The 27,703-nt window shown below is 37.6% G+C and overlaps 1 long non-coding RNA gene and 1 pseudogene across 2 annotated transcripts in view; one reads left to right on the top strand and one right to left on the bottom strand.

The window, feature by feature from the left end:
• The window catches only part of Rtraf-ps2 (RNA transcription, translation and transport factor, pseudogene 2), a 46,207-nt pseudogene that overhangs the window by 3,699 nt on the left and 14,805 nt on the right, over positions 1 to 27,703 (top strand). Inside the window, exons 2-3 of the transcript NR_172022.1 lie at positions 14,331 to 14,608; positions 15,772 to 16,073. The product of NR_172022.1 is annotated as an RNA transcription, translation and transport factor, pseudogene 2 (transcript). The remainder of the gene's footprint in view (positions 1 to 14,330; positions 14,609 to 15,771; positions 16,074 to 27,703) is intronic.
• LOC120096601 (uncharacterized) lies at positions 462 to 27,178 on the bottom strand. The gene is made up of 5 exons (XR_005493252.2): positions 26,667 to 27,178; positions 22,675 to 22,732; positions 14,439 to 14,665; positions 3,494 to 3,607; positions 462 to 748 (listed from the first exon to the last, which is right to left on the bottom strand). It is a non-coding gene; the product is annotated as an uncharacterized LOC120096601 (long non-coding RNA).

The following is a 27,703-nucleotide window of genomic DNA, read 5'->3' on the forward strand; positions in this document are numbered from 1 at the left end:
AGAGATAAGGACTCATAAACAGGAATCTTGGAATGGTAACTCTGGAGGCTAAAGAAATTTCAGAGAGTCATTAAAACCACAATTATTAAGTTTTAAGAAGGCCAGTGTGAATATTAATAAGCTTAGAGATGGTACAAAATTGAGACTTTGCAGAAGCTAAGACCATGAAGCCCAAAGAAACTGTAATTTCTGTTCTCTAGAAGAAAACTGCCAAAGAACCGAGCACAGATTGCTCATATCCAATGTCAGCTGGTACAATATGCCATGTCTCAGAACCCTCTGCCTTGAGCAGTCCCTGGCACAGTGAAAGCTGCAGTCATAACCTGACTGTTAGAATTTGAACCCAGAGGTCTCTGGTTTTAGAATCCCATTCTTTAAGCTTCAACTAAGGGACCTCAGTACTTAGGAAGCTGCGTCTCAGTTTACCTGTGATTTCTATGCATATGGAATGTAGCGCCCACCTCAGCCAGCAAAGAAGACGCAACACGGTCGGATTCTTCTCAACAGCCTTTACTGCAGGAACACCTCATTATTGATACGGGGACCCCGAGGAACAAAGGCACTAGCCTTATATACAAAACAGGCTGTGGCTATATACTTGTCCTCTAGGGATTGGTGGAGCATGAAATGCCTCATTAGCATGAATATCACTCCAGCCTGATAGCTGCCGGAGAAATGCCAACACATGTGCATTGTGGGTGTTTATCACAAACGACCACCGGATGTCGGCGCCATCTTTAGCCGCTCCCTACAATGGAACATAAAAATTCTTAGCAGGCCATAAGTGGCAACATTAACTTGTTGAATATTTAAATACTTAATTCTGACTGGTACATTTGCCTCATTTACTCTATCCTGAAAATAAAGTCTCACTCTTCTGGCGTCACTGGAGGAGTTGAGTCGGCTCAACCACAAAACATGGGCTTTTCTCACATGAATTTAATTCCTGTGCATGAGTGTGGGAATTGAGTGTGTGTGTGTGTGTGTGTGTGTGTGTGTGTGTGTACATGCGCATGCATGCGTGTGTGTGTGTACATGAGCGTGTATGCGTGTGTGTGTGCGTGCATGCATGAGTGTGTATGAGTGTGTGTGTGTGTACATGCGCATGCATGCGTGTGTGTGTGTACATGAGCGTGCATGCGTGTGTGTGTGTGCATGCATGAGTGTGTACGTGTGTTACATTCTGGTATTTTCTTTTTTCTGTAACTTGTACAAAGTAACTAAAGATTAATGATTTACTATAAGATAGAATAATGTGATTTTCTTTCTAGATAGCATCTTCTTAGCAATTCCAGATCCACGCCTCCCTGAGACTCTCTGACTTCCATTGATTCACACCGGAGCAACAGAATTTGACCATCCTTCTCGGATTTGCTGTATTTAAGATTGGATTGTGCTCAATAATTACCTGCTCAAATGAGAGTATCCGATTTCATATACATTGGCCAATACGTTTGGCTGCCAGTAGGTAGCCATCCTATCCTGTGGAATGTTTCTTATGACAATAAACACAAAACTCATGTGCTCAATTTAACAGGTGTGATTTGGCAGGAAATAGATTTCACACTGAAAGGTTTTACTTAAAGAAGATTTAATTGAAATAAGGAGAATATGAAGACATGAGTATGCATTTGGGAACAGGGAAAGCTAGAACATGTTACTGTTTCCACCCACCAACCACATGGGGAATAGGGAGATGATATTAGCAAAACAATGGTAAAACGAGTGAATCATGGTCTGGACTATGACTGGCAGGTAAGGGATAGGAAAAGAATCCCTCCTGTCTGAATTTCTCATAGCCTGCTACTGCAGTATTCTCTCTGTATTCAGTCAGTGGGAATCACGCTTGAAATCAAAAGGCAAGGGCATGGGTAGCACACACATGTCTTCTCAGCTCTAGAGAAAGGTGATACAGAACAGAGGATGACCCTGATGGAGTAGCTGAGAAGTGTGCAGCTGTCTGTGCATTTGCATCTCTTTCATTATCTGCCCTTTCTGTGGGCTGGCTTAGAGGAAGAGAAAGGGATTTCTTAGATTTTCTTGTGTGATGGTTCTTTATACTTAAGTTGTTTCCAAGTGACACATAAAAACATAAAAACATTTAATAGGGTATGCTATGCTAATTGAATGGATGTTTTCCAGAAATGTTAAAATGACCTTTTGTTTGTTTTTTAGAAACTGGGTTATCTTTGATCCAGGATTTTACGTTCCTTTCATATTCTGCTCTGCAATCCATTCTCAGGGGCACAGTTTGTAACCACTTTCTATGAATCTATAAATTGTATTTTTTTTTAGATTGTATTTTTATTTTACATTTCTCCCCTCTACTTTTGGAGTTATTTTCATAAATTCCAAAACTTCAATAGTCTCAAAATCAAGTCTTTGATCTACTTTGAGTTGATTGGTGTAAACAGGTAGAATGATAAAAGTCAATTTATATTTTTACATGTCTTGTTTTTCAACACAATTTATATTGTGAATATTGTTCTCCCCACATTTTGTGTTCCTAATGTTTTAACTGAAAAATTAGTGTAGGCATAATGTCATTGTGCATTGTGTAAAGATTATCCCTTCAAAGGGTGATTTCAAAGGCTGCAATCTAGGTATGACATTATAATGCTTATTCTAAGTATTTCCTGACCTAACGTTATGTAAATATTGCTCCGAATTTGTTCCCTATAAAAGCAGATCTTCCAATGGCTGAGCATGGGAGGGAATAGGGAAGACATCCAAACCCAGCCAGGGAAGAGGGAAAGAGAAAAAGGCAGAGGGATTCACCACGAGGAAAATTCAAGAGGGGATTCAAGAAGACACCATGGGAACACGGTGAGCAGAAAGACACAGATCAATACTAAAATGCAAGTATCACAGGGGTTTTGGCTTGGAGGTAACCAGATTAGTTTAGAGGATTAAAATAGATTTATACTGTTCAGCTACTGTGTCATAAAGCTTCATTACATAAATCTTATAGTCTCTGTCTTATTTAATTTGGAGCTAGTCAGGATAGAGAAAAACTATCACTTTTAAAATTGCACTAACAATTCAGCTGCCTATAGACCAGCGTATCTGCTCTTAGTCTCTCTTCTGTTTCATTACTTCACACATTATTTATACTCTATCTATCTATGTGTGTATATTTCTAAGTGTACCGTGCTCAGTCTATATGTTACATGTATGCATGTTTTGCATTTAGAATCAGTGTGACGTCACATCACATGCTTTATTCTTTGTCCAAGATATTAATCATTCAGAATTAACTATTGGAGATTGAAGAGGTGAAGCAAACCAAGTCATGGTACCTCCTCCATCTCTGTTCGCTTTAGGTTCTATCTCTTGTTGTGTCTGCATATCCCATATATTATTACTTAGAGACATATAATTTTGGCTCTACTTAATATAGTGTATTATTTATCCATCCCTTCCAACCCCCTACTACTAGGTAGGAGAACAAAAACATTAGAAAGGGAAGCAGGCATAGACCTCTTTAGACTACCTCTTGATGATTTGGGGCATGAAATTCTTTAAGGCAAGTCCAGTCTGACGTCAGAAAATTTCCAATCAGCAAACCAGCAAAACATCAAACCAATAATCCAGCAATCCTGCAATCCTGCAATAACAAAAGCAGCAGCATGGACCAGCAGCAGGGGATCAGGAGCCACCACAGGCCCTCTTGAGGCTCTCACATTTCCCAGAATTCCAAACACAAACTAACTACAGAAGGCAAACATTATAACCTCCCTAGAGCGTGGCAGGTGCCTGTGGACAATCTGAAGCAGTCCCATATCCATACCTGGGATTAAAACAGAAACATGTTTACATAGCAGAACTGTGTTTTTAAAGGAACCAAAGTTTTCCCTACAGTTAATTTATTTTAGGGATTGAAATTTGATTACAACATTCCTCCCCTTTTCTCCTTTCCGTAGTTTGTTTTTACATGCATACATGTGCTGCATACATATTCCTACACAAAACCCATGGAGTCTGTGGATGTCAATTTTATGTAAGCTTTCAGGTCTGACCATTTGACACAGGATCACCAATTTGTGTGCTCTTCCTTGTGGAAGGTCACCTCTCTTAGATTTATTCAGTTACCTATGCTTGAATGTATAGGGTTGAGGCCCCATGGTCCCCATTGCGACAGGACAAGATAGATGAGGACATGAAAAGTATTCTGTCACCTTTGACAGCTGTGCAAAATATGGCAACAAAGAAAATTACCTCTGCCATCCTTCTTATTTTGGTCTAGGATCATCTACACCGCATATCTGCTACCCATTATTGCATATTTCTCTATGTAGATCCCGGCATCTTTAGTCATCTGTGACTACACACTGGTATTTGCTATAGTAAGGGTCATTTACGATACTCCCAGAATTTTGATAAAAAGCTGGCTTAATTGCAATTAAGAAACAGTTTTGTGTGCTTAGATTTCCTTGTTAATTTCACAGTGATAGGTATGCATTGAATCTAGGGATTTACATGAAGGCAATTAATCTGCCGCTGAGCTGTATTCCAGATAGTTAACAAACTGGAAGGCCTCATGTGAGAACAAATATGCAGGGTATGACAAATAATGGGTTCTACTGATTGCTTCTCAGTTTTAGAAGAAAGGAGTAAGAATGCGAGGGAATTACTGAACAAAACAACAGCATATGAAAATACACACATGTATACAAAATGTAAACTCTGAAACAATCCTCTGAGTGGTTACATATGGTGGGGTAACTGAGTCGTCTGTGGCACAAATGGCAAAAAAAGAATAAACTGAGAGTTCCTCTTGATATTGTGTTTTCCTTTTGAATAGGTTTGGTCTTGAGAATCCACTTTTTTCATGCCTTCTTTCATTCATGTAAGAAAAGTTAAGGATGACAGTAAATGATCTGGGAAGAAAAAGTTTAGGAAGCAAGAACTGATGCCCCACTGTCAAAACAAATGCACTCGTTGCTGTCCTTCACGTCTCATAATAATAGCATTTATCAGAGAGTGATTGGAAAGTAAGTTACAGTGCTTGGATTTTGTAACATGTAAAATGAGAAAAATGTTATAATGCTGACACTATAACATTTAATTTGCAATTGTGTAGAACTATCAAATATGAGTGTGTGTGTGTGTGTGTGTGTGTGTGTGTGTGTGTGTGTGTGTGATCAACAAGGGTACCTTCTGGTATATAACTAAAAGCCTTGTTCAGCAAAGATATTTGGGGGATATGAAGTTGTGTAATTTTCCACTTTATTCTTTCCATTCCCCCTGAGTTGCAAGTGTGATATCTGGCTTTTTCGTGTGTGAGAGATAGCAGAGTGTAGAATCACTGTGTTTTAGCCCCAAGGCTATCGTACAACAGAAGGTACTCACCAATACTATTAGAATAAATGAAAAGTCAAAACATAGAGCACTGATGATAACAGGAGTTCTCAGTAGCACTCTTGAATCAGTGAAACCCAAGTCTAATTACAGAGAGAAAGCATGTTTCTTATATTTAACCAGCTGTCTTCAGTCTCTTCGTTTATCTCTGACTAACACAGTTGTTGTTACTAATTGCTCCTATCTACAACCTTGTCAACATGTTATAAAGATCATTATATCATTATAAAAGTACAAGGCTATTATAAACACTAAAAACCAAATATTTTTAAAATCATTAATAGAAGTGAACTAATGATTACAAAATTATCAGTTATTCTCCCAAATGTCTTACAAATAAGACCAAATACTAATCAAAGCATGAGATATTTTAACTTGAGGATTGTTTCTAATAATATTAATCTTGAAAGAGTCATAAAAATGAAATAGCTCAGAAAAACACTAAAGGCGGTACAATAAATTTAAAGTGATTGACATGCAATAATATGAGCACATGATGATGCAGACACGGAAACACTGATAAACACACATGTTATCAAATGGAATGTTCTTGAAACAGAGTCAAAGATGTCTTTAATTGTTTATAGAGACTCCTCTCTCTTCTCCATGAGAAATAAGCTAAAATGAGAATTTTATAATCTTCTATTACGAGTATGGAGTGTCTCAGTTTCTTAACCTGAATGAATTTCACAGTAGTGACAATTTGAATACCACACTAAATATAATGGCAAATCAAGATCACCAAAGAAAGAGGCAAACTGGCTTGGTTCAGTGGTTTGTTAACATTAATTGTGTCCCTTCTCTAAAGATAGTAAAAGTCATCTTGGTGAATATTTTTTTAAAATAATGCAGTCTATTTTAATTTTAAATTTAATTAAAATTTAATTTAGGAAAGTGACATATATTTGTGATGTATACCATGTTTTCAAATACGTATGTATTTGTAGAATGGCCAAACTGGGCTCATTAACTTTTCTTTATATGCTTATGTTTTGTGGTAAAAACCTTAAAATTCACTCTATTTTTTTAAGTCTGACATACATGATTAAGGATAGTCACTATTTTGTACAACAGAGCTCTTGAAATTATTTCTCCAATCTATCAAATTGTGTAGCCTTTAATAAAAATCTCAACTCCTATGTATTTTCCCATTATTGTAAGTATTCTGAATGAAGTTTATTCTCTGTTCTCACCCTTACTCCCAATTACCTAGTAAATGTCCTCTTGCCATGAACTTTATCTTTCTGTTTTTCTTTAATTGGGTATTTTGTTTATTTACGTTTCCCCTTTCCCAAATTCCTCTCCAGAAACCTCCTATCCCATCCTCCTTACCCCTGCTTCTATAAGGGTGCTCCCGACTTACTCACCTACCTACTCCCACCTCCCTTACTGGCATTTCCCTACACTAGGGCAATGAGCCCTGCCAGGACCAAGGGCCTCTCCTCCCACTGATGTCCTACAAGGCCATCCTCTGCTACAGACATGGGTCCCTCCATGTGTACTCTTTGGTTGGTGGTTCTGTGCCTGGGAGCTCTGGAGTGTCTGGTTGATTGATATTATTGTTCTTTTTATGGGTTGCAAACCCCTTCAACTCCTTCAGTCCTTTCTCTAAATCCTCCACTGGGGACTCCGTTCTCAGTCCAATAGTTGGCTATAAGCATCTGCCTCTATATTTGTCAGACTCTGGCAGAGCCTCTCAGGAGACAGCTATATCAGGCTACTGTCAGTAAGCACTTCTTGGCCTCCGTCATAGTGTCTGTATTTGGTGACTGCATATAGATGAATCCCCAGGTGGGGCAGTCTCTGGATGGCCTTCCCTTCAATCCCTGCTCCACACTTTGTCTCCATATTTCCTCCCTTGAGTATCTTGTTTCCCCTTCTAAGAAGGACTGAAGCATCCACACTTTGGTCTTCCTTCTTCTTGAGTTTTATGTGGTCTGTATTGTATCTTGGGTATTCTGAGCTTTTGGGCTAATATCCACGTATCAGTGAGTGCATACTATGTGTGTTCTTTTGTGACTGGGTTACCTCACTCGGGATGATATTTTCTAGTTCTATCCATTTGCCTATGAATTTCATGAAGTCATTGTTTTTGATAGCTGAGTAGTACTCCATTGTGTAGATGCACCACATTTTCTGTATCCATTCCTCTGTTGAAGGGCATCTGGGTTCTTTCCAACTTCTGACTATTATAAATAAGGCTGCTATGAACAGAGTGGAGCATATGTCCTTGTTATATGTTGGAGCATCTTTTGAGTGTATGCCGAGGAGTGTTATAGCTGGATCCTCAGGTTGTACTATGTCCAATTCTCTTAGGAACCACCAGACTGATTTCCAGAGTACTTGTTCCAGCTTGCAATCACACCAACAGCAGAGGAGTGTTTGGGGGGTATTTATAAATCAAGAATATTGTCACTCTCACTGAAACAAAAACAGCCCCAAAGAATGAAATCTTTTCCTGCTGGCTTCCACATATGGATATAGAACATTATCTCTTTTCAACCAGTACAACTAAAAAATCTCTTCACTAAGAACTGGGTCAAGGAGAGCCGCTTTTATGGGATATGTTCTACTATCACTCTCTATGGAGACATAATTTGAATAAGCCCAACCAAGAAGATACCATGAGGTATGTACTGCTTATAAGACCTAAAGCTTTGCTTGTAATCTATCAATTGTGGGTTAAAAATGTACTAAATGCACCAGGAAAGCTCAATTTTTTAAAGATTATCTCATACCTGAGGACAGCTCCTGTGGTACCAAGGGCTATTCACAAGGATTAATGTGTCTGTACTACCTTAATTTAGAGCGCTACATTTTGTGAGAAAAAAACTTTGACCTATGAGATTTTTACAAACATTTCAAAGTCTAAATACCAGGAATGACATAGACAAGCACAATCACCCTGTGAAAAGAACAACAAAGAAAACAAACCTTGTCAAACACAGAAACATTTATTAATAATAGTATTTGGATAGATTAAAAGGCTAAACAAAAGAGCAACAAGCTCCAATTAGGTGCCTTGTCACAATATATATTGTAATATATACATTATACAAATTTATTTTATATAACATATAATTTTTAGAGTTTATTATACATTTTTTATTTTAGAATTTATTTCATTTTCAAAAATTACTATTGATTATTTTAAAATTGGTTATTTACAATTTATAGTATTAATGCCATTTTAAATAAAAATTAGCCTTTATCTCTTACAGCAATTTTAAGCAAACTATAATGCCAGTTTTAAGCTAAGAGATAAGAGCCAAGTCTCTGAATATCAATAACTACTGATATTCTTTTTTTCTTCCATTTTTATTAAATTGGGTATTTCTTATTTACATTTCAACTGTTATTTCCTTTCCCGGTTTCCTGTCCATCAGCCCCTTTACCAGTCCTCCTCCCCTTCGGTATGGGTGTTCCCCTCCCCATTTACTCCCCATTACCGCCCCCCCCCAACAATCCCCTAAACTGGGGGTTCAACCTTGGCAGGACCAAGGGCTTCCCCTTCCACTGGTGCCCCAACAAAGCTATTCACTGCTACATATGCAGTTGGAGCCCAGAGTCAGTCCATGTACAGTCTTTAGAGCTATAGATATTCTTATGAAAATCCGTTGGTTGGAAACTCATTGACTATTTTCTTCTGCGCCCGTGAGACTGAAATGATTGCTCCTGAGTTGCAGAGAGTTTTCTTAAGGGTTTTGTGTATGGACACTGAGAACAATGAACTAGACTGCCATGGAATACCAAGGAAGAAAAGCACAGCATTGTAATGCCAACAGACTGTTCCTGGTTTAAGATTTTCATATAAGAATAATCAAATTTGGGTGGTTACAAGAACAAAAACTGATTCTCTCTTCCTTCCAAATGCTGGAAATAATAATCTAAGCGTCACCTTGGTCTATTCTAGTCATCTGTTGCAGGCCACAATCTTATCCCTTCCTTTGCCAACTTCTAGTCATTGCTTGAAAGTTGTGGCATCCTCTGACTTGCCCTGCCTTGCTTCCAGACACATGACCACTGCCCTGCATTCCTTCACATCATCTTCACACAGAGAATGCACATCTCTGTAGCCACTTTTTCCATATTCTAACATGATACGAAACATACTGCGTTTTAACCTGGGTCACCTCATTTTAATTCCATTACCTGTGTAACTAGATGCTAATCTTACTTAGACACAGGAATGAGCATTTCAATATTGTTTTGGACAGAGACAGTTGATTTACAAACAAGCGTGGTATGATGAGTATGTCTCTTATTTTTAGGTAATATCTGTATTAATTTTTTAATCATTTTATATGTGGATATCATATTTTAACTATACTATGCTCTTCATTCCTCACATTAACTTCTCTATAATCCCTCTCAACCTGTGTCCTGTTTTGTTTGTTTGTTGTTTGTTTGTTTGTTTGTTTTGAGCCTTTGGCTTTAATCACTGCCTGTTTATATACTAGTAGGTATGGAGCAATCCACAGAAGCATGGAATGCCTACCAGGAGCCACGCCCTCAACACCAGAAGCAAAAACCTAACTCTCCCACCTCCCAAAGCCACCAATTCTCAATAAAACCTCGAAGCTAGCAGCGAGGACTCCTGATTGTCCCCCAACCCCCAACACACACACACACACACACACACACACACACACACACACACACACACACACTCACACTCTATGCTGCAATACCGACTGATTTGATTTTGTGAAAGTTGGGCATAGGCAACCACAGCTGTTGTGAGTATGAGTCCAATGGTCTTGCTTTTTTCAGACGACATTTTTCCTGAATACTGACTTTTAAAATCTTTCCCCTTCCTCTTCTGTGGTGATTCCTGAGTTGAACTCATCTGTAAACCCTGTGAATCTTAAGAACCAGCATGACAAGATACACCATGGGTGCAAGGCTGTCACAGATAGAATGGGGTAAGCCACTGCTTCCCAATTTGTGATCTAAGGCTTACTGCATAAGGAGAAAGCCATGCCTGATGTGTTCATTTTGAAAGGAAATTAAATGTCAATGTAAGGAAGATCAGCATACACAGTAGTTTTGACATCAAGACTCTGCATTTTATTTGAGATGGACCAATGGATATACTTGATTCTCACTACTAGGTAGATCTTTCCATTGTACAATGTGCTGAAGTTCAGTGTCAATATCTATACATTGCTTTCATATTTACAAACTACCTGTCAAGTAATAGTTGTATTTCTTAAAAGAGACAACAGTCATTAGAGTGTACAGTGAAGAAAAGAAAAGTATGTATTGAATACAACTTAAGTAAAGAAAAAAAAGCAAAACAAAAACCAACAAAACATAGACTTGGGGAAAGTCTATGTTCTATGATCAAAATGTCACATGAATTTAGAAGAGTAGATTAACACAATAGTATATTAGTATATTGAAAGGAATATTATATAAAAATTTGCTTAAAAATCACTTCTAAAATGGCTTCTTTTACCCCAGATTAACCTCCTTCTTAATCTTATTTCAAAAAATTATAGATAGATTGAGAGGTTGAGAGATCAATAGATTGAAGAAGAGATAGATAAAATATCTTGGTCATTTATAAGCAAATGCTATTCAAATTCTCAGTAGTTTCCAAATTATACATGCTGTGATCAAAATAGTATTTAACATAATAGAAACATATCTTCATTAAAGCAATGTTAAGCAAAGGAAGATGTTCTTTGACTGATGAGTTGGCCTAAGCCAATGTGCTGTCCTTAACAGCTCTTTATTCACCTGGTGACCTGTGTGACAGGAGCTTGCCCCTTACTGCCCATATCCCACACATTATTAAGGTTAAGAAAGGTCAGACATCATAGTTTAAATTGTATGCATTATTACCTTCACACAACTGAAAAATTAAATTACTGAAATATGAAGATCCTAAACAAGAAAGTCTGGGTTAACAATTGGGATAAATAAATGAATGACATTATGGGAAAACAAACATGAAAGTCTCATGTAGCAGAAGAAAACAAGAACTTTCACAAGAAAGTTATTTGAATATTCACAGAATTTGGTTTTTACTGGTGAGCACATGTCAAGATGTTTGATCACCAACAACAACCTGGATTATATTTTTATCTTGATATGATAGATTTTTCTTTGACAAGTATATATATATATATATATATATATATATATATATATGCATGTGTGTATATATGTGTCTATACAAATATTTATACATGAATATTTGCATGTGTGTATATCTGTCTATACATATAATTATACATGAATATATGCATGAATACATGTATGTATAGATAATGCATACATATATATTGCATATAAAGTGCATTATATTATTCCAAATTCTCCTCCAGTCTCTATCTTTTTGGTTCAAACCCTTTCAACCTCCTTTTCTCTCTACAGGCCAGGACCACTTTACTTCACAGAGAAACTTAATAGAAAGTTGGAATATCTTCCAGTTGGAGATATTAAATATCAGAATACAGGCCAACAATAAAAACCATCTGGAAAGTGCTAAACAATTAACTGAGTGGAAAAAATAGATCAGGTCTTTCGGCTGACTCTGCACAGTTTATATGATGTAAAAGTCATGCTCCTGCTTTCTAAACTGATGATATTTTGTGTTATTTGTTATGTTCCACAGTCTATTTCATGCCAAATATGTAGGTTAATAATTTTCTCAATTATTGTTCATTATTGATTTTAGAAATAAATTTTATTGTGTCAAAGGATTTAAGGTTCTTACCTTTATAATTTAATGTCTGTTGTCTTCTACTTGTTTAAATTCTCTGGGTTCATCTTACATTGGAAAGTACTTTGTTATTTATAAAAATATTTATTCTTCTTCACATATTGTAGTTGATATAATTTATTATGGTTGAAATTTGTAGAGATGCTGAAAGGGTTTTCAATTGAGAAGTTATGCTACAAATGGAATGAAATGGCAAGATACTGAGAAGCTCAATAAATATGTTCTAGTTGAAGCCTGATGACTTTATGAGGAGGAATGATGTCATTTACTGTCTATTTGTATTAGTTGATGCACTGAGTGCTTTATTGATAATATTTTATTTTATATTCATAGAAGTCTTGATGAACGAACATGCACCAAAGCTGTGAAAGTTTATTTGAATTCTCCAATACAATATAGTTAAGTGGCTGGGCCCTGAAATCAGTCCCTAAATGGGTGATACCATAGCACATGATAGTCCAGATAATGAAAGTTGGGGCTAAAGGTCCATTTTTACCATTGACACTAACAGGATTATCATTATAGGACACCACCAGTTAGGTTTTTAACTGGTCAACCTAGACACCAGCTAAAAAACAAAAGAGACCCAAAGTGTCATATAATAATATTTATTCTAATATTGGTATTTCAAGGTCTTTTCTTTAGAGAAAGAATTTAACAAGGGTTTTTATATCACATAAAGTACAATGATTATTTTTTAATAGTCAGAAATTATATTGATTATACTACTGCTCCCTGTGAATTTGAGTGATTTAAAAATCTCACCACGGCTGTCTCTGAAATGACACAAACTGACTGCAGCTAATTATGAAGCCCTGTTGAAATAATTCTAAAAACTGAATGATATACACAATATTGGAAGCCACTGTATGCCAGATAATTTTCTCTTTTTTTTCCTCTCTAATGAATAGTTTTAACTTTTTATGTAAGGAGAGAAAATAATAAAAGCAAGCAACATGTAGTATCTTGAAATTCCCCATATGGAACCCAGAGTGCTCACTCTGACAATGATATCCACCGGGTGACAAACGTTTCCTTTGTACAATGTTGTGCGTGCTGCTTTTGTTAGAAAATTATTTCTTATGCCACATGGAGAACAAATCAATCACTTCACCTGGGTAGTGAGAGCTTATAACCATCAAATGTACAGGTAAATTCAAACTTTTAAAAGTTAATGACTGAATCTTTTTTTCAGACTGCTCCAGGGGTTCAAATGGAGCCCAGGGAGCAGCAACAGCAGCAGCAAGCAGGTATTACCAAAGCTCCCGAGCACTGCATTCATAAAATGGCGCCGTGGAATCAAACCTCCAGATGTGAAATGCTACGACTTAAATTCCAACAGAGCTAAGTTTGAGAAACACTCACACTTTTAGTGATGGCTTTTACTAATCTTCTGCCCCCTGCCCTTTGGAAATGGTAGTAATTACATGGCTAAACAATAACCCACAAGTTTTTCTGCTACATTATTGATGTTCAGACCCTGCCCAGACAGAGGGTCACACCATTCTCATATGAACCCAATAACCAGTATGATCTGAGAAGCACAGATCAATGGCACCACACTAACAGATGGGGAGAGATTGAGTATACTTATAGTCAGTCTGCATCCACAGCTCTGATCCAACATTTCATTCGTGGTATAAATTTAGACAAATGAGGAAAGTTGTGTATGTCTTCTTTACAAAATATTGCAAATTCACAATTAATTAAGTTATGTAGAATTACATTTTTTAATTTATAAAATCTCATCACTCAAGGGTGGTCTTAGACAAGTGACAAACGATCTTGGCTAGAGTTGGGGAACCACTCTTGCCACCAGTTTCTAGAAAACAGAATTTAGAGTGGTCTGTTATGCATGATGTAAGCTCTCTTCTAAATCGTGAGGACAGTATAAGCACACACAAGATAGCATGGGTATTTTAGATTCTCTTTAAATTGTGACTCAGTGAATCTTTTTGTCCATCAGTGACACACATGAGCTCTGCTAACCTTGGGGCTTAATGAGTTACCAAGAACTTTTGGCAAACATTAATTTTGTCTCATAGAATTAGGAGACTGCTGCTGCAAGTTTGGTCACCATAAAGGTAACTTAAGGGTGAGATGATTGAAAACCCTGGATGGAAAATTTACAAAAAAAAAAAATCATTGTGAGAAACAGACATAAAGATTCAAAACCACAAATCTTTTTACTGGATATTTTATATATTTACATTTTTAATGTTTTCCCCTTTCCCAGTTTCCCCCCACTCCCATAACCCCTTCCCCTGCTTCTATGAGGATGCTTCACTTCCTACTCCTCCCTCTCACCCACTCACTTCCTCCCACCCACTCCCAACTCACCAACCTGCGTTCCCCTACACTGGTGAAAAGGAGCCTTCACAGGACCAAGGGCTTCTCTTCCAATTGATGCCAGACAGTGCCATCCTCTGCTACACGGGCAGCTGGAGCCGTGGCATACTCCATGTGCACTCTTTGGTTGGTGGTTTAGTCCCTGAGAACTCTGGAAGGGGTCTGGTGGGTTGATATTGCTGCTCTTCTTATGGGGTTGCAAACCCCTTCAGCTCCTTCAGTCTGAGAAAGAAATTAGGGAAATGACACCCTTCACAATACTCACAAATAATATAAAATACCTTGGGGTGACTCTAACCAAGCAAGTGAAAGATCTCTATGACAAGAACTTCAAATCTCTGAAGAAGAAAATTGAAGATCTCAGAAGATGGAAAGATCTCCCATGCTCATGGATTGGCAGGATTAATATAGTAAAAATGGGCATCTTGCCAAAAGCAATCTACAGATTCAATGCAATTCCCTGTCAAAATTCCAGCTCTATTCTTCAGGAAGAGAAAGGACAATATGCAAATTTCATTGGAATAACAAAAACCCAGGATAGTGAAAACTATTCTCAACAATAAAATAACTTGTGGGGGAATCACCATCCTTGAACTCAAGCAGTATTACAGAGCAATCGTGATAAAAACTGCATGGTATTCATACAGAGACAGGCAGGTAGTTCAACAGGATAGAATTGAAGACCCAGAAATGAACCTCCACACCTACAGTCACTTGAACTTTGACAAAGGAGCTAAAAGCATAGCATTTTCAACAAATGGTACTGGTTCAACTGGCAGTCAACAAGTTGAAGAATGCAAATCGATCCATTCTTATCACCTTGTACTAAGTTCAAGTCCAAGTGGATCAAGGACCTCCACATAAAACCAGATACACTAAAACTAATAGAAGAAAAAGTGGGGAAGATCCTTGAACACATATAGGCACAGGGGAAAATTTCCTGAACAGAACACAAATGGCTTATGCTCTAAGATCAGAATCAACAAATGGGACCTCATAAAATTGCAAAGCTTCTGTAAGGCAAATGACACTGTCAATAGGACAAACTGGGAAACAACAGATTGGGGAAAGATCTCCACCGATCCTACATCTTATAGAGGACTAGTATCTAATATATACAATGAACTCAAGAAGTTAGACTCCAGAAAATCAAATAACCCTATTAAAAAGTAGGGTACAGAGCTAAACAGGGAATTCTCAACTGAGAAATATCGAATGGCCAAGAAGCACCTAACAGCACAGCTAAAAATGCAGAGCCATTGATCAACTTGGATGTAAATAATCCTGATTTTAAGGCGGGTGCCCTGGCTTTGGCTAACCTCCTTCAGATCCATCTTCAAGATGACTACTTGGTAATGCTTAAGGCAATTCGCATTTTGGTTCGGGAACGTCAAACACAGGATGTTGTTGCTAAAGCAAATCAAACAAAAGAGGGCTTACCTGTCGCTTTAGACAAACATATTCTTGGCTTTGACACAGGTGATGCAGTTCTTAATGAAGCTGCTCGGATCCTGCGGATGCTACACATGGAAGAGCTCAGAGAGCTACAGGTGAAAATTAATGAAGCCACTGCCATTCAGGCAATCACTGCTGAGCCAAAGACAGACCAGAGACAGGGAAAAGTTGTAAGGTGAGCTCATGAGGGTGTCAGCTTCTCACCTGCTTAGTGATGAGAACTGTTAACACTGGCATGGACTTGGAAATCAAATGTCATACTTTAAACAGAGGAATCCGAGGAGATTGGCCATGTTCTAGAGATTTATCACCACTGCTGTTTTTTTTTAATAAAGTTGGGAAGGTAAAAACCATAAAAAGAAATGTTCAACATCCTTAGTCATCAGAAAAATACAAATCAAAAACCCCCTGAGATTCCACATCACACCAATCAGAATGGTTAAGATAAAAAACTCAGGTGACAGCAGGTACTGGCAAGGATGTGGAGAAAGAGGAACACTTCTCCATTGTTGGTGTAATTGCAAGCTGGTACAACCACTCTGGAAATCAGTCTGGTGGTTCTTAAGAAAATTGGACCCAGTACTACCCTACTTGAGGACCCAGCTATACCACTTCTTGGCAAATACCCAAAAGATGTTCCAACATATAACAAGGACACATGCTCCACTATGTTCGTGGCAGCCTTATTTATAATAGCCAGATCCTGGAAAGAACAAAGATGTCCTTAAACAGAGGAATGGATACAGAAAATGTGGTACATCTATACAATGCAGGAGTACTCAGCTATTTAAAACAATGATTTCATGAAATTCTTAGGCAAATGGATGGAACTGGAAAATATCATCCTGAGTGAGGTAAGTCAGTCACAAAAGAACACACATGGTATGCACTCACTGACAAGTGGATATTAGCCCAAAAGCTCGGACTGCACAATATACAATTCACAGACCACCTGAAGCTCAAGAAGAAGAAAGACCAAAATGTGGATGCTTCAGTCCTTAGAAGGGGGAACAAAATACTGAAGGGAGGAAATATGGAGACAAAAAGTGGAGCAGAGACTGAAGAAAATGCCATCAAGAGTCTGTTCCACCTGGGGATTCATCCCATGTTTAGCCACCAAACCCATTGCTGATGCCTAGAAGAGCTTGCTGACAGGAGCCTGATATGAATGTCTCCTGTAAGGCTCTGCCTGAGCCTTACTGATACAGATGAGCATGCTTGCAGCTAACCATAGGATGAAGCCACAAATCTTAAGCAAATGCTGTGGTAATACCCTATCACAAAGACTAAACCAAAAGCAACCTGAAAATAGTACCTTGTACAGATAGCTTGACTTACAGAGTTTGCCTTCCTTCAACAGTTACCTCTAGCTATTTATTCAACTGTGATTGTTAAAGCACATGTAGGACATTTTTTCTCCAAGAATATGGTTTCTGCCTTCTTCTGTTCTTCAAAGAAAGTAATAAAGTGTCAAGAGAACAGTGTTTTCAATAAATACCCCATATACTTCAGCTCATCAGTTGTGTAAATTATATTGACTTTCCAGGATCATATTGTTTGGATTTATTGTCTGTAAGGATGAAAAGCTATAATAAAGGTGAATAGATGGATCCCGTTGGCCTATAAATAATTGCTCAACCAAGAGAGCTTTAGAAAAGTGACTTTTCCCCACCATCTGGTGCATCAGAGAATATTATCAAAGCAGCAAAGGCTGGTGGTGGGGAAACATTCTTTTCCTTTCCATCCTTGAGAAAACAGTGATATTTGGAAAATATATATATCCATTTTTCTGGGCCAACAAGTTAAAGAGTATGTAGTCCAAAGGGATTTATTTTTCTATTATCTTTCTACTTTAGAAATTCCAACCATATTATAGATAAGAAAAGTATTAAACCTGACATCTAAAATGTCCTGTCTCTCTTACTACCAGGCAGAGAAGCATTTTATGAATAATGCAGAATTCCAAAGCCTGGGTGTTCATGGGCAGAAAGTTCATGAGGACACTTGAACAAACCATCCTGTATAACCCTCACAAAAGAGTGAGGAATGCACCCCAAAATCACCTTAACTTCCACATTGATTAAAATGTTTCACATTAGTCTTTTAAAGATCAATCCACTGATTAATTGACCATCTTTCTCTTACAACCTCTTCATTCACACACAGTGTTCTAGTGTCTAACTCTCAGCACTGGGTAATCTCAGTGCTAACCAGACTTGGAAGCCTTCAATCAATCAATCAATCAATCAATCAATCAATAAAAGGACATAAAATGGGGAGATAGTGTGTATTGGGGATACGTATGCATAGTGACAGGGGTCAACTGAAGTGATTTTTAAAAAAATTTCACTGCACTTTTATGTCCACACATTCAAATTCTTTCATCATACCTGTTTAGATCTATGATCCTTTTAATATATAAAATATTGTGAGTATCCACAGTATTTCTATAGACTGAAAGGTTCTTGCATGTTCTCATTAGCATGACCACCTCTGTGACCAAACTAAAAGCACACTGACTATATTCCAATCATTCTCTTTAGCACCTAGAAACATTTGTTGTAAACAATATCTAGTCATTAATTAGTTAATTAGTTAGTTGAGTAATTAATTAGTAGTATGTTCTATTACCTCACTGCCCAACCTTATTCACAGAAATTATATGTATCATAAACCCTGCCTTTTATTTAGTAGAGTTCCCAAAGCTCTGAACTTTTAAAGTTAAGTAAAGGGTTTTACAAGTGTTTCAGGTACACATTTTACAAGCTCTGTGCTATTAGTCAACATATTTAACCTGTGAAAGCATTTTATTGCATTGCCTGTAAATAGTGCTGTTAGAAGTGAGATTCAAGTGAGAGTAAAGACTGTAAACTGATAAGCACTACGCCTGTGTTGAATTACTCAACTTTCTTAATAGAAAACTTAAGATAAAACCTTTCTTTAGTAAGATAAAATGTAATAATATGATTACTTCACTAGGCAACATGTAGATCCTGGTGAGAGATCTTAGCCTGGGTAGAAGGATATAAGTTATTATAGTGCATATGTGACAATATTTTCTGAGACTGTTTTCTTTTATTTTGAAATCATCATGTAATACCTTTATGAAAAAATATTTGAATTTATCATATTTAGAGGTTGTTGTTCTTGGACACAGATGAATGCTTCTCAAAAACTGGAAACTTTTGATCTTGAATTCAGAAACCATTGGTCTCTACATTTTGTCCCATTGTGGTTTCCTAATTCAGAAACTATTGGTCTCTGCTCAATATCCCAGTGTGGTTTTATGTGATGGCTTTCATCTGCTGTAAGAAGAAGTTTATTTGATAAGGGACAGGGGCTACATATGACTGGGTATTAGCCTTTGGTTGCCTCCCAAGGATGAATGTTGCATCTCTGTTGTGTAAGACACCATACACTCAGAATACAGGGGTCCAATGACAAGAGCTGGATCTGACCTGAGAGCCTATTTCCTGGGACCTGATTTCTATAGTTCCTCAAATATATTTCTAAATTTCTCCCAGTGATCCACATGAAAACACAAACTATATCAATATACCACAGTAACAAGAAAACGAGTATCTTGCTGTTTCCCATACTGACTGTCTTGGTCTTATTAACAGTTACTATCCTAAATCAAACACTTTCCCCCAATAGCCAAGTGTCCTCAAAAACCAAATATACATATAACAGATTAAATTACATTCATTATTAGACAAAAGCATTATCAAAAGTATATATATATATATATATATATATATATATATATATATCTTTATTTTAAGCATGACCCTCTCTAAGCTCTTGTTCATACTTTGGCTTTAGAAATGGAGGAATTGGGGTTGGGGATTTAGCTCAGTGGTAGAGCACTTGCCTAGCAAGCGCAAGGCCCTGGGTTTGGTCCTCAGCTCTGGAAAAAAAAAGAAATGGTGGAATTGTTTATTGTTTATATGTTACCATAGCCATACCTAAGAATGTACCCTGAACATGCAAATAAAGGCCTTGCATTCCAGGTTTGAAAAGCAGGACAGAGCTTAGTCTTGCTCTCATGGATTAGAGACTAGTTCGGGTATTTGTGACTTGTTCAAGATAAAATAAAAGTGCCCGCATTTTAAAATATACAAGGTAATTTTTGGCTAAGCAAAGCAATAGAACAGGTCAGATTCAAGGTCAAGAGTGCAAAGAGATCTCATAAATGAAAGAACACTCAGGATTCCAGCTTATCACCATTGGCTTCTTTAATGGGCTCTAAAGGAAGAAAGGGTTTCAGGCTTGAGTGCTAGGGGAATAATTTAGGTGGCACTTTTTTTTTTACTGACAGGTTTAAGTTATAAAACTATTGCTCTATTGTGCAGATCACTTGTCATTACCTATTGGATTTTAATTGTATGCTTATCCAGTTACATGTAAGATTTTAAATGATAGGTTATCCTTAAGGGGTCATTCAGAGGACATAATTGCCTCATTGAGCATGTACCCCCAAACAGTGTAGACCAGAATGCCACCTCTTGTGTATCAGGTATATGTGGAATATCATTGAAGAAAATCAGTGTTTGATAGTCATTGAGAGGCAGAGAAACACATTCTGTTATTCCGAGAGTGATATGTGTATATCACAGTGAAGTTGGGGCCCAAGTCAACAGCACTGTTCTTAGTTGTATCTTCAGAGTGGGGTATGTGTGCATGGTACATGCATTAATGATCTCAACCTGTCATGTACAATGTTGGAAGAAAAGTGTGGAACTATCCTGAACAAAGGGGCATCCCAGGTTGCTAACCTATGCTTACCTGCCTCTGATTTTGGGTTTAGAATTACTGAGAAATACCATGTTTTGTTTTCTCATTTTTGTTTTCTTTTTTCTTTATTTATTTGGTATCTGTACAATTGGGGAAAATTATTTAATGAAGTTTTCCTCTGTTCATTTATCAAAACTTTCATTAATAATGTTGTCCCAAATTCAGCATTTGGGAAATTTGGTATGAAATCAGGAAACCCATTCCTTTAAATCTCAAAAGACAAAGAAACTGTAAAGTTCTAATAGGAGGCAAGCTGCACACAAACAAAATTTCTTACCTCTTCTGTTTAGCACTAAATCCCCAGTGTCTATCACAAGGTTGGAATTAAAAGTTTGCACTCAGTTCTAACCTATAGCGTGTCTTAATTAAATATTGCTTTCATTAATATACTTATGACAGGAGATAATAAAAATAATAGAAGCGATAATCTCCTCTCCACTATAAATCTGTAACTAGGCCCTGAAACCAGGAAAACGTGGCATCTCTTCATCTGAAAAAGATTTATTTTGTCAGATTAATCAATATTTAATTGTGGCACTAAATCAATGAAGTCAAAATGAAATTTTTTCTCTATAATATTGAAAAATGTGTTGCTACTGCAGATTAAGCAACAGGAAGGCCAGGTTTTGGTAATATTTAATGTGGGTATGTTTGTGTGTGTGTGTGTGTGTGTGTGTGTGTGTGTGTGTGTGTGTGCATGCACACACTTGCACACATGCACACACATGCACATGTGTTTACAGAAAGCTTTGGAGACTATCCCTAAGCCTGTTTAATTCAGTATTTATATGCAAGTTGTCTTTTTCAGGGTCTTCTCAATAGGACCTGTGTTTAACGTCATCATGGACTAGTCAAGGCAGTTCAGTGAAATATGTGTCATGAAATGTTTCACTTCTCCTTGTATTCCTACAAGTACCAAACTTTTAGTGCAATTTGGTTCCTGGCCCAAAATGAATTATGAGACCATAAGCATCTGTCTTCTTTCTTGTAATATAAACATTAGCTTTTCTAATTTTCTGAAACCACTTTACTTAAGAATATTCTCAGCAAGCCACAGTAAAAGGTTAATTCTCAATATTAGTTTCCAGATTCTATTCAATGCTCACTATAAATGCATTAAGCAAAAAAAAAATCTGTCGCTAAAATACTTCTTTTATAAAGATGTATTGTGTCTCTCTATGTGTATGTAAATTTGTATGAAGAATAATTCGTAGAGAAAGCCCTACCCTTGTTATGATGGTATAGGTACACTAAGAGCAATGATTATTAGGACTCCAATGAATGGCGAGGTATCAATCTCTGATAGAAAAAGTCCAGACAATATGTGACATTGTATGAATTATTTATCACTCATAAGGTTATTATTTTAGCATGCACCATCAGGTACAGCATTGTTAGATGGAAATGCTAGGCTGGAAGTGTTATACTTATTTCCTCAACAAGCTAGTTTGCCAAGAGTCTTTATTACAAGTCAAGGATAGAAACAAGGGACAGGATGAGGACATAGATCTCAAGGATTCAAAGTTTAATATTCTAGTTCCTTCTGCTCCAAGCCCATCTGGTTTGATGTCTTGAATGATTAAGATAGATTTAAGCAAAGAGTTCTATATGTCTAGTTTTGTTATCTGTTTGCTTTGTTTAGTTAAAAAACAAGGTTATCACCCTGCTAACACCTGTTGGATGCTACTCTGTTCTATCAATAATCAAAAAATTCTTATAATTTAGGTAGATTGATCTGACTTGAGCTATTGGAACCTTAGTAGAGTGATTCATATGAATTATGATTTATGAATTGACTTGGTGTAGAGAAGAGCAACTACTATAAAACATACGTTCTCCACTGAAGTGCACTAGAAAGCACTACATCTGTATGCAAAAAAGCCAGAAATATATTTCCTGGGTACAGTAATTAATAAATACCATGAATTAAAGAATGATTATACTCATATTGCCCAAATTAGTCAGAAACCTAAACTTACCATAGTCACAAATGTACTTGATTAATGTGAATGACTCCATCTATCTGTGCTTCTCCCCCTGTTAAAGAGCAAAAGAAGATAATGAAAAAGAACTGATCTTGGGCCAGAAAATAAAGGAAGGATTAAACAGAATTGAATTACTTTGAAAGGCACAAACAATTTTTATAACTCATATGTTCTCCCAGACTTGGCACATTGTAGCCATATTTATTGAAGGTTGTTAGAAAAAAATCACTAAGTCAGTCCTAGTAATAAAATCACATACAACATTCACTCATCAAGAAATTGCTCGTTTTAGAAAAAAAAATGTCCTTAGAATTTTCATCACCTGAATCAATTTGATTCCCTCTAGATACAGATTAGATTTTTCCATGAAACATACTGTTATGGAATTATACCATATTTTGGTATTCTGAAGGCAAAGAATGATTCAATAAAGAAAGCCCAAAATGGCATCTTTGTATTCCTTAGTACTTAAAAAAATTGACAAAATATCAGGTAGAATGTGCATATATTATAAATGACCCAATAAATCTGCTTGTATTAATCAAACTCACGTGGCATGGAAATTATCACTTGACTATATATAAGGAAGGTATTCTCCATCCAATCCCAATATAGGAAGTTCCATATATTACTGTAAAATTTCTGTACTAAAATGTGAAATTAAGTTTTCTGGGTGAATAGAGTTTTGGAAATGAAATTACTTTGAAGTCCTATGATGTGAAGCACATAAAGATGAAGAAATATGTATGGTTTTATCTGCTTCCAGGTAAATGATCAGTAGATAAGCCACACATCTAAACATTAATTAGCCTTAGCATCTAGAAAGAAATTTTTCTTCAAAGTGCTTTGAGTTAAAGTCAGTCTGGGTCAGCAAACAATTGTGTAACATGAACAAATAACTAAAAACTACAGACAGACATGTGTATTTTTCCTTCACTGGTCTCAGTAGAGTTTCTACTTCATTATGAGGTCATTTAAAAATGCCTCCCACGCGCAGTCAGTACGACCAGTCAGGTAGGTACTTCCTCATCTTGTTCATCTCTGCATTGCATTACCCAGCACACTGAAGCTACGGAAGGAAACAAGGAAATCTCAACAAACAAACTTACTAAAACAAACAAACAAACAAACAACAAACAACAAACTCCTGAGTGAGAAAACCCAATCACAAAAAAACACACATGCTATGCACTCAGTGATAAGTGAATATTAGCCCAAGAGCTCGAATTACCCAAGATACAATCCACAGACCACAGGAAGCTCAAGAAGGACGACCAAAGAGCAGATGCTTCAGTCCTTCTTAAAAGGGGAAACAAAAAATTCATAGGAGAAGTTATGGAGACAAAATTTGGAGCAGAGACTGAAGGAATGGCCATTCAGAGCCTGCCCCACCTGTGGATCTAACCCATATATATATACAGCCACAAAACCTAGAATATATTGATGAAGTCAAGAAGTGCATGCTGACAGGAGCCTGATAGAGCTGTCTCCTGAGAGAAGACATGACAAATACACAGGTGAATGCTAGCAGCAAGTCATTGAACTGATAACGGGGTCCCCATTGGAGAAGCTAAGAAAAGAATTGAAGGAGCTGAAGGGGCTTGCAACCCCATAAGAACAACAATACCAACCAATCAAAGCTCCCAAGACTAAACCAAAGACTACACATGAATAGACTCATAGCTCCAGCTGCATATGTAACAGAGAATGGCCTGGTTGGGCACCAATGGGAAGAGAAGCCAAGGCTGGAGGTCCCCAGTGTAGGGGAATGTCACTGCAGGGAGGCAGGCAGGGAGGGAGTAGCTTAGGAGGGGGAACACCTTTATAGAACAAGGGAGAGGTAGATGGGCTAGGGGGCTTATGGACAGGAAACCAGGAAAGGGAATAACATTTGAAATGTAAATAAAAGAATATCCAATAAAAAGAAAGAAAGAAAGAGAGAAAGAAAGAAAGAAAGGATGAAAGAAAGAAAGAAGGAAAGAAAACAAGGAGAACAATAAAATCCTATGTCCACCATTAAAAATTAAATAAACTATTTCTTGGATATAATTAATTGTTTCAAAGTCCAAAAAATATATTCAGATTTGCATGGTTCAAATTCAACAAAAATGAAAAAAGTGTGACCTTTTTTCCAGTTTCATAATCACAATCCCATGTAGGATTTTGGTATCACTTTCATTTCTCTGTGACATATTCTCATATGTTACCTACATTCCTGTGTAGTATTTGAAAACGGAAAGGAACTTGTGGAGCTTTGGTGGGAAAAACGGAAATAACAGCTGCAACACCTAATATAAGCTGGTGCCAATGCTACCAGCTTTGTCCTTCAGGCTCTCTACTCTCGAAATAAACAGCTTTCCTTATGAGAAACCCACTTGTGCTGAAACTAAAACAGGTCCCATCTTGCTTACTGCCTTATTTCCAGGTAACGGTCACAAGATCTACAACAAAGCATACACTCAGAAACATTTGTTAGTGGGAAATGATGATTGCTGAAGTCATTATCATTGATTCAGCTCTTTTTCCTCTTTGAAGTCTCTGAGATATTGCCCTTCTATTTTCTCATCTCTCCTAAAGTCTTCCTTGGCAATGGTACCTGTCAGATCATACCACCTTTGTTTAATTCTCCCCTCTTCCTTCCCATCCAGTTCCACCCCTGTATCCCCTTTGGTAGGATTTCAATTTGTGTGCGCCATCTCTTCACTCATTAGAGCCATGGACTGTCTGGTAACATGTGTAAGAAAAAGAAGAAATGGTGGAGCTTAAATGAGTAAACCTGGGAAAGATAATTGGAAGGAGTTTGTAGTAACTCACTCCGATGGCTGCTGCTAGAAGCATTGGTCAGGGTTCTTCTGCATCCACATTACTCCAGACCCTATGCCACCATCTATCTAATGTGCAGACACACAGTTTAAAAGAGACTCGTGGCTACTTCTAGTTGTTAGTATTCCAACATCTTTGATTCAGAGGAGCACAACTTATTATTTCATTTTTTTCTGCCAAAATTCTTTCTACCTTATGAATTTCTCTTCTGCTCATGACCCTTCCATAAACCGTCACAGAATAGTAATTACAAAATCCCATCTAACCACTTCTTTGTGTATCTTTGTTATCTTTATCTGAGAGTCACCGTCAAGTTCAGCTTACATTTATGCGGCTTTGACTATTATAGTACAACTTTCATTAGTGTCACGTCTTGAGGCTCTCCCTGTGGGCCAACAACAACCATAAAGGGGAAGGAAGAATGAAATTAGCATAATGTGTATTAAAATTACCATTGCTTAGGGAATGCAAATATGAGTACGTTTTTGACTTCAAGAATTTTTAATGGGAAAAGTTCCATATTTTTTTTTAAAAAAAAGTACAGCAAACAAAATATATAACTACGTAGCATGACACAGGTGAGTCATCAAGTGACAGACACCTTCCCCTTTGTGTGGGGATCCAAGTACTGTCTCCACTCACACCCTAGCTACTGAAGAGAGAAAAGGGTATGTGTATGGATCAAGTTCAAAGGCAAAAGTGAGGGAATGCTCCTGAGCCTCAAGAATCAAAGGGGCAGCCCATATGAGTGTCTTCCTGAGGTGGGAATCAGGAAAGTTGGAGAATGAAGGGGGCATTTCTATACTATAACTGGAGGCTGTGATGCTGGCACAGTATGGCACCAGACACGGAACAGAAATGTCATCAAAAAAATCATGTTCTTATATACTGTGAGTACTACTAAAGATGTGAATCTCTGTGTGACCTCCCTCATCTCAAGAAAATTACATTGTCCATGGTCATGCTTCCTTCACATGATCTGTACAGGCAATGGTTGATCAACACAGGTATGTAAAGTTCTAATTCTCTCACTCCAATGTAGGCAATGATAAGAACGAGGGAATGGGTTGGCTATTGCTAAGCTCAACACACAGCTTTGAGAGGACTGAACAGCTGATAACAGACTATTGTGAACAACTGTGAAAGCTCAAAGCTTAGCTTACCTGGGCCTCTTGAGAGGATTGGCTTAGAGATCAGCTTCTCTTTTGCCCAGTCTTTCAGTTCTGCCCTCCCACTCCATTTCATGTAATGTCTTCAAGAGAACACAACATAGAACAATGCTAGGAGGCTTCAAGAAACTTCTCTCTCAATTTTTTTCCACTCTACATCTCGATAACTGCCTCCCTCCCACAATCTCTCCCCCACCACACTCTCATTCACCTCTGAAAGGGACCTTAGGAACCACCTCCCACCCACCCACCCCACACCACCGTCGAGTCTTTGGAAACTAGATGCATCCTTCCCCACTGAGGTCAGAAAAGGCAGCCAAGCTAGAAGAACATAGACCACAGACAGGCAACAGCTTAGAGATAGCCCCCGCTCCAGAATGGGATCCACATGAAGACAGAGCTGCCTATATGTTACATATGGGTGGGGGAAGGGAAATAGGTCCAGTTGTATTCTCTTTGGTTGGTGGTTCAGTCTCTGAGAGTCTCAAGGTTCCAGGTTAGTTGAGTCTATTGGTTTTTCTATGGATTTGCTATCCCCTTTGGGGCCTCTCAATCCTTCTAACTCTTACATAATAGTTCTCAAGTTCCATCCATTGTTTTAGCTGTGGCTCTCTGCATTCCTCTGAGTAAGCTCAAGCTGGGCGGAGCCTCTCAGAAGACAGCTAAAGTAGATTCCTGTCTGCAAGCATAACAGTCTCACTAATAGTGTCAGGAATTGGCACTAGCTCATGGGATGGTTCTTTAGTTGATACAGTCATTGCTTTGTTATTCCCTCAGTCTCTGCTCCATTTCCTGTCCCTGCATTTCTTGTAGATGGATAAATTTTGGGTTGAAGGTTTTGTGGGTGGGTTGGTGTCCTTATCACACCACTGGGGTTCCTGCCTGGCTATCGGAGGAAGCCTCCTAGGGTTCCATATTCCCCAGTTATGAGTCACAGTTAAGGTCACCTCCATTGATTTTTCAGTGCCTCTGCTATCCTATGTCTCTGGCACATTCTCAAGATTCCCCAGCCTCTCCAGCCCCAGTCAGTT

This window comes from Rattus norvegicus, chromosome 14 (assembly GCF_036323735.1).
Source record: "Rattus norvegicus strain BN/NHsdMcwi chromosome 14, GRCr8, whole genome shotgun sequence".
Classification (NCBI taxonomy): Eukaryota; Metazoa; Chordata; class Mammalia; order Rodentia; family Muridae; genus Rattus; species Rattus norvegicus.